General features: G+C 50.1%; 1 pseudogene; it reads left to right on the top strand.

Moving 5' to 3' along the window:
• Positions 1-7985: 7985 nt before the first annotated feature.
• Positions 7986-14086, top strand: part of LOC129330419 (rho GDP-dissociation inhibitor 1-like) — a 44897-nt pseudogene continuing 38796 nt past the window's right edge.

The raw sequence follows: 14086 nt of genomic DNA, 5'->3' as shown, positions 1-14086 counted from the left end.
GAGTGAATGCTCCATGGAAAACATAGAGTAGCCTTGCATAATGTGTCACCATTGGTAACTGTCCAAGTAATGTTCATGCATGTAGCGAATTTGCCATAAAAGAGAACTTTAAAAAAAGAATTGAAACACTGGCTCAGCAAGCACCTGTAACAACAATCAGGCATCTGCATTTAAGTTTGGCCCAAAATAGCCTTCATTGAAAAGACAGGAGGAAGACAAATCCTGTCTGGATTCTTTTCAGCATTCCCTCTGCAACCTTCCTATCATCTCCCCCACCTCCTTTTGGAAGAAAGAAGACTCTTTAGTGTGAAATACAGTCTTGCTTTGTGTCTCCATGGAGACAGTATAAACACATCTGCTTTCTCTTGGGCTGTGATGAAAGCACCCTGCGCAGAATTTATAATCGAAAGGAATGAAAAACATTATTTCATGCTAGGACATTTCAGTGACAGAACTCAGAAATGGAGAAAATTCATCTGCACGTTGAATGGGTGAGTTTCAACATAACTCGTTCTTGGCACTTATTCCCATCAGAGGATGAGGAAGAAACTCAGAAATCCAAGTCACAGCTTCAAAATGTTGCCACTTCAAAGGCTTGGGAGTTTGAACAAAAACACACTTGATATTAAGCTGATATCAAGAGGTGGGGGAAGGATGCAAAGCTGTGAAATGTTTTGCGTTTTCTTAAGTACTCCTGGTTGTCAGAATGGCCACCTGGGGCTGCTAAGGCAACTAACAACTAAAATACAGCATTATAAAAACAAATCAGAGCAGAGTTGGATTCAGCCAGTTTTTTTCATTCAGTCTCACCCAATATCCTTCCATTCTACAATCCCTGTGTCTTTTGTACATGTAGGTCTCGTCATCACCCACAACATAACTTAATTTTTTTTTGTAGCCTGTCTTTCTCATTGAGGCTCAAGGCAGATTACACAGTTGATGTGATCAAGAGGATGGCACATCTGCTAAGCAATGTACAAGGACTAAAATCTGAAGCAAGCATCGAATGTTAGACATGATTCCGAATGCAGAGAAATGGCATTGCATAGATACAGGGCAGAAAAATGGTAGTACATCCGCAGAAAACAGTCTGATGGCAACAGGAAAAGAAAAAAATGTGATTACAGGATAAGACATCCAACAAAACAATACCACATCCCGTAATTGGAGGTTTAGTCTGCAGTCCCTTTCCCTTTATGAATGCAACACAGTACAGCCCTATTACCTTGACAGAAATGCCTTACTGAGCAATTCTGTTTTACATAGCTTGTGGAAGTACAGAAGCATAGGAACCTTACTGAGCTCCTCAGATGGGCCATTCCACAAGGTGAGGACTAGAACAAAGAATGCACATGTATAGGGTGTTGATCTTGCCCATTTGCAGGTTGCCATCCGCAAAAGGCCCTAATCAGTTGACCGTAGCTGTCATGGTGAAACTTAGGAGGAGAAATGGTCTGGCAGAAATAAGGAGGATCCAACCCATAGTACAAATCAGTGTTTGTTTTAGCCTGAAGGTCACTGGGGAAAAATGCATGCTTCTTTTTTCCTTTTCTCAGCTGAAGTGACCATTGGAAAAAAACAACCCTTATCATACTTTCCAGTTTTTCTAAATATATGGCATTAATTTTTGTAACACACAGTATGCATAATGTAAGCTCACAGAAGTTCTTCTCTAGCAAATTTTCTTTATGTTCAGAATTGCAAACCATATTAGATCGCCAGCATTTTCCTGCCTGCTTACAGAGATGCTCAAAGCAATTAGTACTTAGTTTTATATAAGGTTATGTCAGGAATATAGCACAATCATAATTAACGTACAGACATCTTACTTGTTTAAAAGATGGGTTACTTATTAAAAATGCTAGAAAGCTGAAGATGTAAAGGAACATAATATATCACTCAGCGTCGAAACACATTCCCTGCATTGCTTGCAGCTGCTTCCTTGCTTGTATCATATAATTAAGGTAATAAAACTTGTTGTCCAACACAGCTGAGAAAGTGATAAACAATATTGAAGCAGTTACTCTGGACAGCAATAATAGACAGCGATAGTAGATAGTAATAATCTGTTTCTGTAGATAACTTCAACCCTGAAAAGCAACAGTGTGGTGGTGGTGGGGGGAACCACTCGTATGCCTTGAGCTGAAATTTCCATAAGTTTTGAGTGATGGCCTCTCACACAGTACAGCATCAGGGGAGATGAGATTATATTGAGTGTTTGGTAAAATAACTTATCTTCGGATGCCAAAGGGATAGTGTTTCATGTGATCTGAAACTAGAACTGGTCCCGAGAGAGGAACATCCTGTGTTAGGCTTTGAGAGATGGTAGTTGGGCAAAACCTCTGAAAGAATTCATCAAGGCGAGAAAAGAAAAAATATAGCTGTGTCAGAAGCTGGTAGCTGAGTGAGTGAGTCAAGGGCAGGAGCCAGATTCAGGAAACAGATTCAGGGCCAAACAAAGCCAAAATGATACAGCTTGAATTGTCAGTTCTGAACTGAAAGTCCCCATCAGCCACAACTTTCTGTAGACATTGATAAGGGTCAGCTTGAATACCTAATTAACTTCTTGTGTGTCTAATTGGTATTGGAAATTCAAGTGTGGACCATATTCAACTTGAGATCAAAACTACTATCAAGAACTAATAAGATAAACAAAGTTTATAATACCCTGATTATGAATTTTGGTGATTCAGCATTTGAGTCCAGGAGCATGTTAAAGACTAACAAGACTTCCAGGGTATAAGCTTTCGAGAGTCAAAGCTCCCTTCTTCAGATAGCTTTGATTCTCAAAGGCTGGTACCCTGGAAATCTTGTTAGTCTATAAGGCGCTACTAGACTTGAATCTTGCTCTTCTACTGTAGACCAACAGTATCGAAGGCCTCAGACTTACCTGAGGCCAGGTTGCTGCTGGCAGGTCGGGGGGGGGAGGCATGGCGGCTGCCATCTTAGGGCTCGCCCGGCAGGCTCCGGGCGAGCCCTCAGCCTTTCAATTCAAACCCCAGCGGTCCAATCATGGGCGCCGGGGGTTGGTCCGGGGGGCGGGGCTGGGGAGTGAACTGCATGCTCGCAGTCTTCCCTCTGGTCTGGTTACTGGGCATATAGCTCCGCAGCCAGCCCCCGCCCTCCTCAGTTGGCTCGGGCTTCAGAACAGAGCAGATCGGAGCAGAGAAGATCGCGGCGAGGGAGCGAAGATCGTGGAAGTCTGAGCGGCCGGGCACAGGTCGGAGGCAGGAAGTTTGAGCTGAGCCTTGCGCCTCGACCCAGCTGGGAGAGCGGCATCGGCCCAGCCTCAGCAGAAGACTGCGCGGCGGGGAGCTCCCGAAGAACACGAGAGCACGAGGTTGGAGCTGAGACTCGTGCCTCATGCCAGCAGGGAAGCGGCACTGCGGTGGATCGGGAAGACAGAGAGGAGCATCGGAGTCAAGCCTCCCCATTCCCTCAAGCCATCCCAAGGCCGGGAGCCTCTGCGAGCGGTTTGTGGGCCACATGGCTCCTTCTAAGCAGGGCAAGACCAGGGGTGAGGGCACTTGGCCTGCCCGGGCCACGAGCAGGAGGGGGCAAAGGGACCGCCCCCTTGGGCAAGGGCGGGAACCCGGCTCCCTCCCCTCAGGCCACATACCAGGAGGGAAGCCTCGCCCTGGCTCATGGCAGGCCAAAGGCAGTGGGCAGCCCCAACCTTCCACTTCAGGCACGGGCAGCGCCAGATGGAGTGCAAAGGCCAAGGGGCCCCTGTTGGGGTTGGCGGGGCCAAGGGTGCCCTCTTCAGCCGCCTGTTCTTTGGAGGGGAGGCAGAAGGGGCAGGGGCCAGCCAGGAAGGCTAAGGGGCTGGCCTCCTCTAATCAAAGGTCTTCTCCTGAGTCCCTAACTAGCATCAGCCGGGCTTTAGAACTCCTCACGGCCCGGGTCGAACAACTGGGGAACTCCGGGCCACGGACAGGTCAGCCTGCCCCTGGGCCTGTCGAGGTCCCCCAACGCAGCAGGAGCAGCAAGGCGGCAAGGAGGCGTTCCTTGTCGGGCTGTGAGACACCGCGGTCTCCCTCCACCAGTTCCGAGAGCTCCAACAGCAGGGAGCGACAGAGGCCGGCAAAACGGAGAAGAACTTCGCACAGGAGGAAAAGCCATCATTGCCGCTGGGAGGAATCAGACAGCGAGGGGACAACAGGTGAGTCCTCATCGTTGGAGGATGGGGCCCCATGGGAGGACTATTGGGAGATGGCGTCGGGGGTCCCGTGCTTGCCAGACTGGGCCCTCTGGCGTCGGGCGGGGGTTTCTGGGGATGAGGGCACCCCCCGGGAGGTTTGGGACTCAGGGGAGGTCCCCCCTCATGGATCGTCCTTCATGGATGATGAGGAGCCCCCAGGTCTTCACCTGTCCTGCAAGGTGCGGGAGCGCATCCTAGATGGCTATTACTTGGACATCTTCTCTCTCCTTAAACCGGAGGCGGAGGATGGGAGGTCGGCCCCCTCATCCAAGCGGGAGAGGAAGGGGGGCAAGAAATCGGTGGTCGAACGCACGTTTTCGAGTTGGCTAGAAGGATACTCAGTATATATGGGGGTGATTCAGGCAGCATATCCCAACAGGGGCTGGCACCTGTCAAATCACCTGAGTAATGTTCTGCGGGCCCGGGCCTTGGCAGGGGAGCAGGCTGCCATGGATTATGATGAGGCCTTCCTCAAGAGGGCTTCTCATAACCCCGGGGCGCGGTGGGACCTCATCAACCAGAAGCTGTGGCTCTGGCTGGTGGGGCCGCACATGAGGGGCAGGAGGGATGGGTCCCATAGTGGGCGCTGGTCGGGCCACCGGGACAGGCCCAGAGGTCCGTGTTGGGAATATAATCAGGGTAAATGCTTTCGTCCTAAGTGTCGATTTGACCACAACTGTGATTCCTGCGGTGGTCCACACGCACGCCCCTCTTGCACTCGGGGATCTGACCCTCCGCAGCTCTTTCGTGGGGGCCAGTCCTCCAACACTGCTGCCCTCAAGGACGGAGGGCCGGGAACCTCCTCCTCCCAAGCCACCGGTGGCAGTAACTGACCCTGGCCCAGGAATACTGGGCCTCGCCTGCACCCCTATCAGGCTTGCACCTATTCTCCCTCTCCTCGCTCGCTACCCAGATAGGCAGGCTGCCCGATATTTGCAGGAGGGCTTCTCCGTGGGCTTTCACATCCCATTCACAGGGCCTCGCGTCGCCACCACCTCTGGTAACTTAAAATCTGCCAGGGAGTTGCCGGAGGTGGTTGCGGCCAAGGTAGCCAAGGAGGTGTTGGCGGGCTGGCTCACCGGCCCCTTTGACACCCCTCCCCTCCCCAACCTCAGGGTGTCCCCGCTCGGGGTCGTTCCCAAGAAAACCCCAGGCGAATATCGCCTGATACACCACCTGTCTTACCCCAAGGGTTCATTGGTGAAAGATTTAATCCCCCCCGAGTGCTGCTCAGTGAGGTATGTCTCGTTCGATCACGTGGTCCACCTTGTCCGGGCGTGTAGGCGTGGCGCCCTTATGGCAAAATGCAATGTGCAGTCTGCCTTCCGCCTTCTCCCGGTCCACCCTTTAGACCACTGCCTGTTGGGTTTTAGGTTCAGGGACAAGTGGTACATTGATAAGGCCATGCCTATGGGCTGTTCGGTGGCATGCGCGGCCTTCGAAACATTCAGCACATTCCTCGAGTGGGCAGAGAAGGAGCGCATGGGGTCCCCTTTCATCACACATTATTTAGACGATTGTTTGATAATGCCCCCCCCCGGCGGCTCAACCTGCGCCGATCGCCTCAGCTCATTTCAGGCCCTAGCCCAGCAACTGGGGGTTCCCCTCACACAGGAGAAAATAGAGGGCCCTTCCTCCCACCTCACTTACCTGGGCATCGAGCTAGACTCTGTGGCCGGCATATCTTGCCTGCTGGCGGACAAACTCAGCCAGCTCAGGGGCCTCATCGCAGTGACCCTCCCCCGGCAGAAATGTACCCTAAGAGAGCTTCAATCTATCATAGGCCGCTTCAACATCGCTTGCAGGGTGGTTTCGCGCGGGCGGGCTTTCTGTGCTCGCCTCTCCAGGGCTTGCCGGGGGGTGGCTGCCCCCCACCACTGCATTCGTCTCACCAGGGGCATCAAGGCTGACCTCCGGGTGTGGCTCGATTTCCTGTCCAGATTTAACGGGGTCTCCCTCTGGCAGGACCTCCTAGATTTAGGTTCCGACTTGCAAGTCCGCTCAGATGTGGCCTGGAGCCTCGGGTTTGAGGTCTATTTCAATGGGTGCTGGTGCGCACGCCACTGGCCCCTGTCTTGGGCAGGGTCAGGAATCCTCAAGGATCTCACCTTCTTAGAGCTATTTCCCATTGTGGTGGCGGTGGTCATCTGGGGGAGCTTGCTACGGGACAGGCGGGTCACCTTCTGGTGCAATAATCTAGCCGCTGTTAAGGTCATCAACAGGTAGTCTTCTCGCTCTGAGCGGGTCATGTGTCTTATTTGCCGTTTTTTGCTAACATGTCTTGCTGCTAACATCACCTTCTCAGCCTGTCATGTAGCAGGTGTGTATAATGGGTTGGCCGACGCCTTATCTCGCTTCCAGATGGAGAGGTTCTTCACGCTGGCACCAGAGGCTCAATGTACCTCCGACCCGTTCCCGGAGGATCTGTGGTCGACTGGCGGGACTCCGTAATGCAGGGAGTATTGTGCTCCGTGGCCCCTTCTACCCTCCGGGCCTACACTGCGGCGGCTGAGCGCTTCCTGGCCTTCTCAAAAGCATCCGGCAGTCGAGTGTCCTGGCCCGCCTCCCAGGCCATTGTTCTGCAGTACTTGGGACACCTCAGGGGACTGGGGCTTTCCCCCTGGTCCATGCAGAAGGATTTGGCAGCCATCTATTTCTTCTGCAAGGCACAGGGTCACCCGGATCGATGTGACAGCTTCATCGCCTGCCGGGCCTTGGAGGGATGGGCCAGATTGGCCTCGTCACCCCCTGACCACAGGCACCCCATTACATTACCTATCCTGGGCTGCATGCTGTAGGTCATCCCCAGCCTCTGCTGGTCCGCATTTGAGGCACAGCTATTTCACACTTCCTTTGTTTTGACCTTCTTTGGGGCCTTCCGCGTCAGTGAGGTGGTGGCAGGCTCCCGTTCTGACGCATCTGGGTGGGCCCTCATGGCCTCCGACCTCGCCTGGTCCCCTTGCAGGGTTTCTATCACCTTGCGCCGCTCTAAAACTGACCAGCAGGGCCGGGGGGGGGCACCGTCATGCTGCGGGCGGCAAAGAACCGTGGCTTATGCCCGGTTAGCGCAGTCAAGGCCTACCTGGACTGCTGTCCGCTCCACGCAGGCCCTTTCTTCATGCACAAAGATGGTTTCCCCCTCACTCGCTACCAGTTTTCAGCTGTCTTGAGGGCAAGCCTACAGGCGGCCAGGCTCCCCCACATGCAGTTTGGGACGCACTCCTTTCGAATCGGGGCCGCAACCATGGCTGCCAGCCTGGGCCTGCCCGCTCCTGTTATCCAGTCCATTGGCTGCTGGTGTTCCAGTGCCTTTTGTTCCTACGTCCACCCTATGGGCTCAGTTTCTCGCTAATGGTATGGTGTTTGTTTGTTGTTCCCAGGCAGGAAGAAGACCGTGTGGGTGTGTGGCCACAGCATCGTTCATTGGGATGAAAAGTATGTGGCAGCCACTGGCTGGGGCCAGCATCTGGGCCTGGACATTCACCTTCATATCCAGTGGATAGGGGTTCGTGGCATGCTGTGGAATGCTTTGGTGCCTATGCTGACTCGTCAGGCCCACCAACGGGGCCCACCAGATGCCATCGTGATTCAGCTCGGGGAGAATGACCTGGGCAAGCGCGAGTGTCTGGACCTGAAGCATTCCTTGTGTGCCGACTTGGACTACCTGCAGGGACTCTTCCCCTAGACGGCCTTTCTCTGGTCGGACCTGCTGCAGAGGTGCGTCTGGCGCGGGGCGTGTTGTCCCAAGAAGGTGGATGGCATCAGGCAGACACTGGCTCGTGCCATGGAGCGCTACATCTTGGAGAATGGGGGACTCTTCATCAGGCACCCGGACATTTCTCATCACTTGAAGCCCCTGTTCCGTCCTGATGGGGTCCACCTTGCCAGTTGGGGGCAGGACATCTGGCTGCAGGACATTCGGGATGGCCTGCTGTCGTGGCTTCAGTTGTAGGAGTGTTGGTGGGGAGCCCGGTGGGCTCTCATGGCAGTTGGCATTGGATCAGATCCCTTTGGGGGGGCAGGGCCTGGGGGCAGGCCCCCTCTAAGGGGATTCCCATAAGGAATCTTGGGAGCGAGTTATGAGGGGCATGCCCAGCTCGGGGGCTGCCAGGAAAACTCGCTCCCAGGTGGCAGGGGAGGCCACCCAGGGGTGTACACCCAGGTGACTTCCCCTCAATGCCACTCCTTGGGTCCCCCCTTCAGCCTGGCTGAGGGGGGTGGGGGTCATTGACTGGCAGGCTTGCTGGGATCTGACCCACATGCTGCGCCAATGCTCCTTATTTTGTTAATAAAGTTGTGGCCTTGTTTATCCCAAAACATGTCTGAGTCTGGTTTTGTCACCACACTTTGCTGCCCCCACTCTCAGCCACAGGCAGCAACTCACCTGAAACTATCTTTGGTGATTCAGACTCTTTGCCTCCAAGGCACGCATCTCCCACCCAACCCCACTGCCCAAGTTCCTCCCTGGCTCATTAACTTCTCTCTCCCTCCCGCTCTCTTCCTACACACTTACTGATAGCTTTAGAATGAGTCTGCACAGCAGATGCTGCTCTTAGTTATAAAGTCCGTATGAGGTTTGTTTCTTTAGAAAAGAAATGGATGTTCTTTGTTGTTAAAGAACTTCATACTGTGATAGGAAAAGAGGAATCAGCATGCTATCTATCTATCTAAGTTAGAAGGCAGAGAGATTCTAAAAGGGAAATCCTAAGAAGAGTTACTCCAGTTTCAATGGGCATAGACTGGAGTAACTTTGCTTAGAGGCACATCTTGTCCTCCTGGCCTTTAGACAAAGAAGCAGGAAAAGAAAGAAGTTAGCTGGAAGGAAGGAAGACCCTGAGAGTAGAGATGGGCATGAACTGGAAAAAAACCGAACTATGAACTTTCACGAACCTGCCCCTGGCTTGCGAACCGGTTTGTTTGGTTTGTGAAAATGTCACATCCAAGTCAGAAAAATCATCACTTCCGGGTCAGCAGAAGGTCACTTCCGGGCCAGCAGAAGTTCACTTCTGGATCAGCAGAAGGTCTGCAGGAAGTCCATCCCCTGTTGCCTAGGAAACTGATTGATTGGCACCAGGCTGTCTGCAGTGACAAACCAAAAAATGAACCAAACAAACCAGCCTAGAAGTTCATGGTGGTTCGTCAGAAATGGGATCTGACAAACTATGGTTCGCGAACCATGAACCAGCCTGGTTCGTGCTTAATTTTGGTTCATATTTCAGTTCATGCCCATCTCTACCTGAGAGTAGCAATCTGAACAGACAAGAGGAAATCTACCAAGGAAACCGAGCTATCCACCTTACTAGCTCTGCTGCCCCCTCTAGAGTACTGGTATATTTGGTACAAAAAGAAATTGTACAGCCCTTCATTTCCAACACCAGGCTGCAACTACAAGAGTTTTTTTCACCTCTGCCCCCTTCTTGCTATGGCAGCTTCTAGGTGTCAGGGAACCTGGGAAATGTAATTTCCCCATTGGTGTCAGGTTACCTGAGTGCCTTGGTAGCTGTGATACTGCTACCTCCCTCCCTTATAGAGAGTCCTATGCAAAGATCACTTTCCTCTTCTTTTTGATCAACCTGAGACAGGTTCAGTAAAAGGAGCTCTCTATAAATAATGTCTAGCTGAATTCTACTATGAATTCTAGTTTCAGATCACATCAGTATTCAAAGATGAAAACTATGAATGAGCTTGTGCACAATTTTTTAAAGCTATAAAATACAGAATTGTGTCAAAGGTGAACAAGTTTAAATCTCTAAAATGTAGACGTAACTTTGTACTTATTGGAAAGCCATATAGAAAAAAGAAGTTCACCCTTTGCGAAATGACATATTTTCCTGAAACTAAACTTTATTGAAAATAGCCAGTTCCATAGCCATTACTTCTGCTCCTGGAACACAATGTAACAACTGATGAGTCTTTTCAAGATTTTAGATCCAACTTAATTATAAGCACTTGCAACAGGTACAATCATTAAGAAAGATAATTGCGGGCTTTGTTCTTTAATTTTGACCTTGCTAAAACAGCAATTGCCATTGGAAAAAATGTAACAACTGATGACTCAGTTGTTACAGTCCTTTGTATATGTTTTTTTTTCTTATACAGCATATCTATCAATCAATCAATCAATCAATCAATCAATCAATCAATCAATCAATCATCTCATTTATATGCCACTTTTCTCTCTAATGGGGACCAAAAGACAACCACCCTGTGAGGTAAATTGGGCTGAGAGAGAGAGAGAGAGAGAGAGAGAGAGAGAGAGAGACTGCTTCAAGGCCACCCAACAAGCTTCCATGGCAGACTGGGGAACCAAATCTAGGGAATGAAACACTCTGTGAGATTCGTATGTTGAGTGGCTGCCTCCCGAAGAGAACCTTTACAAAATATGGCTAGTGTAAAAACAAGAATTTGTTTCTTTGCCATAGGTACGCTATCATCCTGAACAAAGAGAGATGTATTTTGAAAAGGGATTATATTTTCTTTTCAAAACCAACTGGTAACAGGAAGTCAGGGAACCACTTATAGGGAAGGATAGACTTTCTTTCATAACATTTGGAAACTATGAGAACAATCAGCTTGTGGTTTATCCGTGCATAGTAAGTTTATTTTAAGACATTTAGGTAAGAGGGCAGACATAGCAACTAATGGCATGAAGTGGCAAGCTGAGGTTTAAAGGCCTGACATTCATCTTTAGCTGTGTCATTGGTATTTCTTCCACAGATATTTGATCCACATTTTTTTCTGTCACAATGCACAAGCCTCCAGAGACTGGATTCAGCAACACACCCTGAAATGTTAGCTAACCTCCTCATACCTTAGAACACTGTTTTGTTAGAGGATTAGCATTTCTTTTCTTATTGCAACTCTAGCAGGAATTTCGCCTTCCACATATAGACAGCTACCGTTTGTTGCCTTGTCACAGTATTGGGTGGGGGAGTGGCAGGGAGGATCTAAAGCACTTTACAAAACTCAATCTTTGAAGCGGTCTGATTAAAGGAGGTGCTATAAATGATCAACAGTTTCATCTGTCCGGGGGCGGGGGGAGGTTTGAGGTCCTAATGACACATATTAAAGGCTCTGTTAGCAAGGATCTGCTCTTGTCAGTTAGGACTAGACATGGGCATGAACCCAAAAAATTTAACGAATCCGCAGTTCGTGGTTCGGTGCCGATGACGATCCTGAAGTCGTGAACCACAACAGACATTTCCTGTTGCTGAACCGGTTCGTAGTTTGTAGTGCTCAGAATGGCCCTGTTGTACTTAGAGAGCCCATATTCACAGGGAGTGTGTAGCACGCTCTCCTCCAGCCAGCACCCAAGTTTGGTCAAGATTGCAATAGGGATCTTGGAGTTATACCTCTCCAATCTGAGGCCCCCAGGAAACTCCCACAAAAATCCAAGCTCAATTATACACTCTCTGTATCTCCCCAAAGGCTAGCAAGTAGCAAGCAACAGCTCTCACACTCCACTGCTCACTGAAAGCGAAAGCCAGCCTAGGATTGCAGTGCTTTTTATAAGCTGAGGTCCCATAGAGCAACGCAGGAGGTCTGTGTTTGGCCATCAGAGCTACCTATCAAGGTTTGCAGGGATGAGATTGGAGTGCCTGTGGCTACAGAACACTCCCTCCCCCTCCCTCCCCTGGGTGTCTTCTCCCAACTTGTAACCACTTTGCAGCTCCATGGTTGGAAAGAAGACCTGCTGATCAAGGTAAGCTGGGCTTCGATTCAGGTTTCCAGGGCGACAGAAGGAGTGCAGACAGAGTTCAGGCATTCCCCCGGCTCCATTTCCAGGGGAATTGATTGATGGTGCCTGACTGTCTGGCTTCCCGAACCGTGGCCAAATGCACCGAACCAGGCTTCTTTCTTTTTTTTTTTTTATAATTTTTTTTTATTTTTCATAACTACAAAACACTACACCAGACTATCACGAGGAAAGGGGAGAGGGAAAGGACAAAGGGGAGTGGAAAAAGAAAAAGGGGGGGGGAATGAACTACAAACACTAAACACTACACTTCAATGTTTCCCTTCATACTGTCATAATACAAAAATAGCTCCATAGAATAATGATGGAGTGGTTAATCATACAGAAAATAAACATTTCAAATTCTTATTAAACTTTCCTCCCCCTTCTAGGTCCCGGACGCAATTCTCTCTGTGCAACTGCTGTTGCGATGCTCTCCTCCTCCCCCCCCCCTCCGGCTCCTCCTTTTCTTCGTTCTTGGTGCAGCAGAGTTCTGGGTTTTTATTCTCAAAATCCTTTAGTTGATCTTCTGATAATATCTTATAGGCCTGATCTTTATATCTGAACCATATTCCTTCCGGGAATAACCATTTGTACTTTATTTCATGGTCCCTCAGAAGAGCTGCAAACTTTTTATATTTAAAACGCCGTTTCCGGACTAGAAATGGAACGTCCTTCAAAATCTTGACTTTCAAACCCATAAAGTCCAAATCCGCATTGTATGAGTTATATAGGATGGTGTCCCGAATCTTTTTAGTTGAAAAGTCAATAATGATCTCACGAGGCAACTGTCGCTTTGTTGCATATTTTGAAGAAGCCCGACGGACCTCCAAAATGGCGCTTTTAACCTCTTCTTTAGTCGTCCTCGCGGGTGTCGCCAGTAGTTCCAAGACCAAATCCCACAGATCCTCATTTTCTTCCTCTTTCACGTTTTGGAGACGCAAAATTGTCTGCGTTCGTTCCACCTGTAGCCCGATCAGTTGGTTCTCCACCAACTTCAGCTCCTTTTTTGTAGCCTTCACAAGTGACGCACTTTCCAGAGCAGACTTTTCTGCCCCCCCCGCTGCTGCCTTAATGGTTTTCACCTCGCTTTCAATTAAGCCCACCCTTTGATCAGTTTCGTTCAGCTTGTCAACAAAGGGTTTTATGGCTTCCACCACCGCCCTGCGCACCAACTCTTCGAGCGACTCCCCTTTCTGCAAGGTGGCCAAGATTGACTTACCGAGAGCGGGACTTTGCTTCTTTGCTGCCATTTTGGGGGGGGGGGCGCCAACAAAATTCTGGAACTCCACGAAGGGGAAGAGCGAGTCTTCTTCAGATCAACCTCTCCTTCACAAACGCTTGTAGAACAGAAGGGATTCGCTTGTTTACAGGCTTCCGCCTGTTTCTTTTACTTGCCGTTTCTCGTTGCCCGGCGGCACTCGAGGCGCCGCGCACATCTGCCGGCCTCCATAGGGACAAACGGGCAATTCCCCCCCCCCGCATTGATTTCGGGGAGTTCTTCCCGCCGCGTCCCGGACCCTGGCTCCCTCCCTGGGAGTCCTGGGGGCTAATCCTTACGGATCAGCCGCCCGGTCAGGGTGCCCGGTCGTTTCCTCCCGGACCAGCCGAGAGGAGCGTCCGGCATGGCTGAGAAAACGAAACCGAATCCCGAACCAGGCTTCTTTCGAATGCTGGTTTGTTTGCCGTGGACAATCATGAACTGCCGGATCGCGATCACATGATCAACAATTTCGTGGGTTTTTGAAGTTCGTAATGCGGTTCGTCCCCATGTCTAGTTAGGACCTGGCATTTTCACATAAAAATGCTGTTCTGGATTTCTTGGTTGCTGCCCTGTTCCCCCCTGAAGCAGTCCAAGAACTGTGCTTCCACAGTGTAGCCTTCTTCCACTTTTTATCTGCTTTTTCTTTGGTTTTGACTTAGGCTTCCTGTAAAATGTTTGGTGCTTTCATCGCCTACTGAGAACAGCAACGCATTTCCTTTTCAGTTTTTTCCCCTTTGGAATACATGTTATATCGATATGGGGGAATACCATGTGGCCTTATTTGCTTATATTACTAAAGGAAGGGCTATGAAAAAAATGGGGGTGGTGCTGCTGGTTCCAGAAGAGGAAAAAATCAAACACAGGTTGTCGAAGTACTTGCAGTTGT

This window comes from Eublepharis macularius, chromosome 5, assembly GCF_028583425.1.
Source record: "Eublepharis macularius isolate TG4126 chromosome 5, MPM_Emac_v1.0, whole genome shotgun sequence".
NCBI classification, from domain to species: domain Eukaryota; kingdom Metazoa; phylum Chordata; class Lepidosauria; order Squamata; family Eublepharidae; genus Eublepharis; species Eublepharis macularius.
The sequence above is the reverse complement of the archived record's forward strand: the minus strand, read 5'-3'. Positions and strand labels throughout refer to the sequence as shown.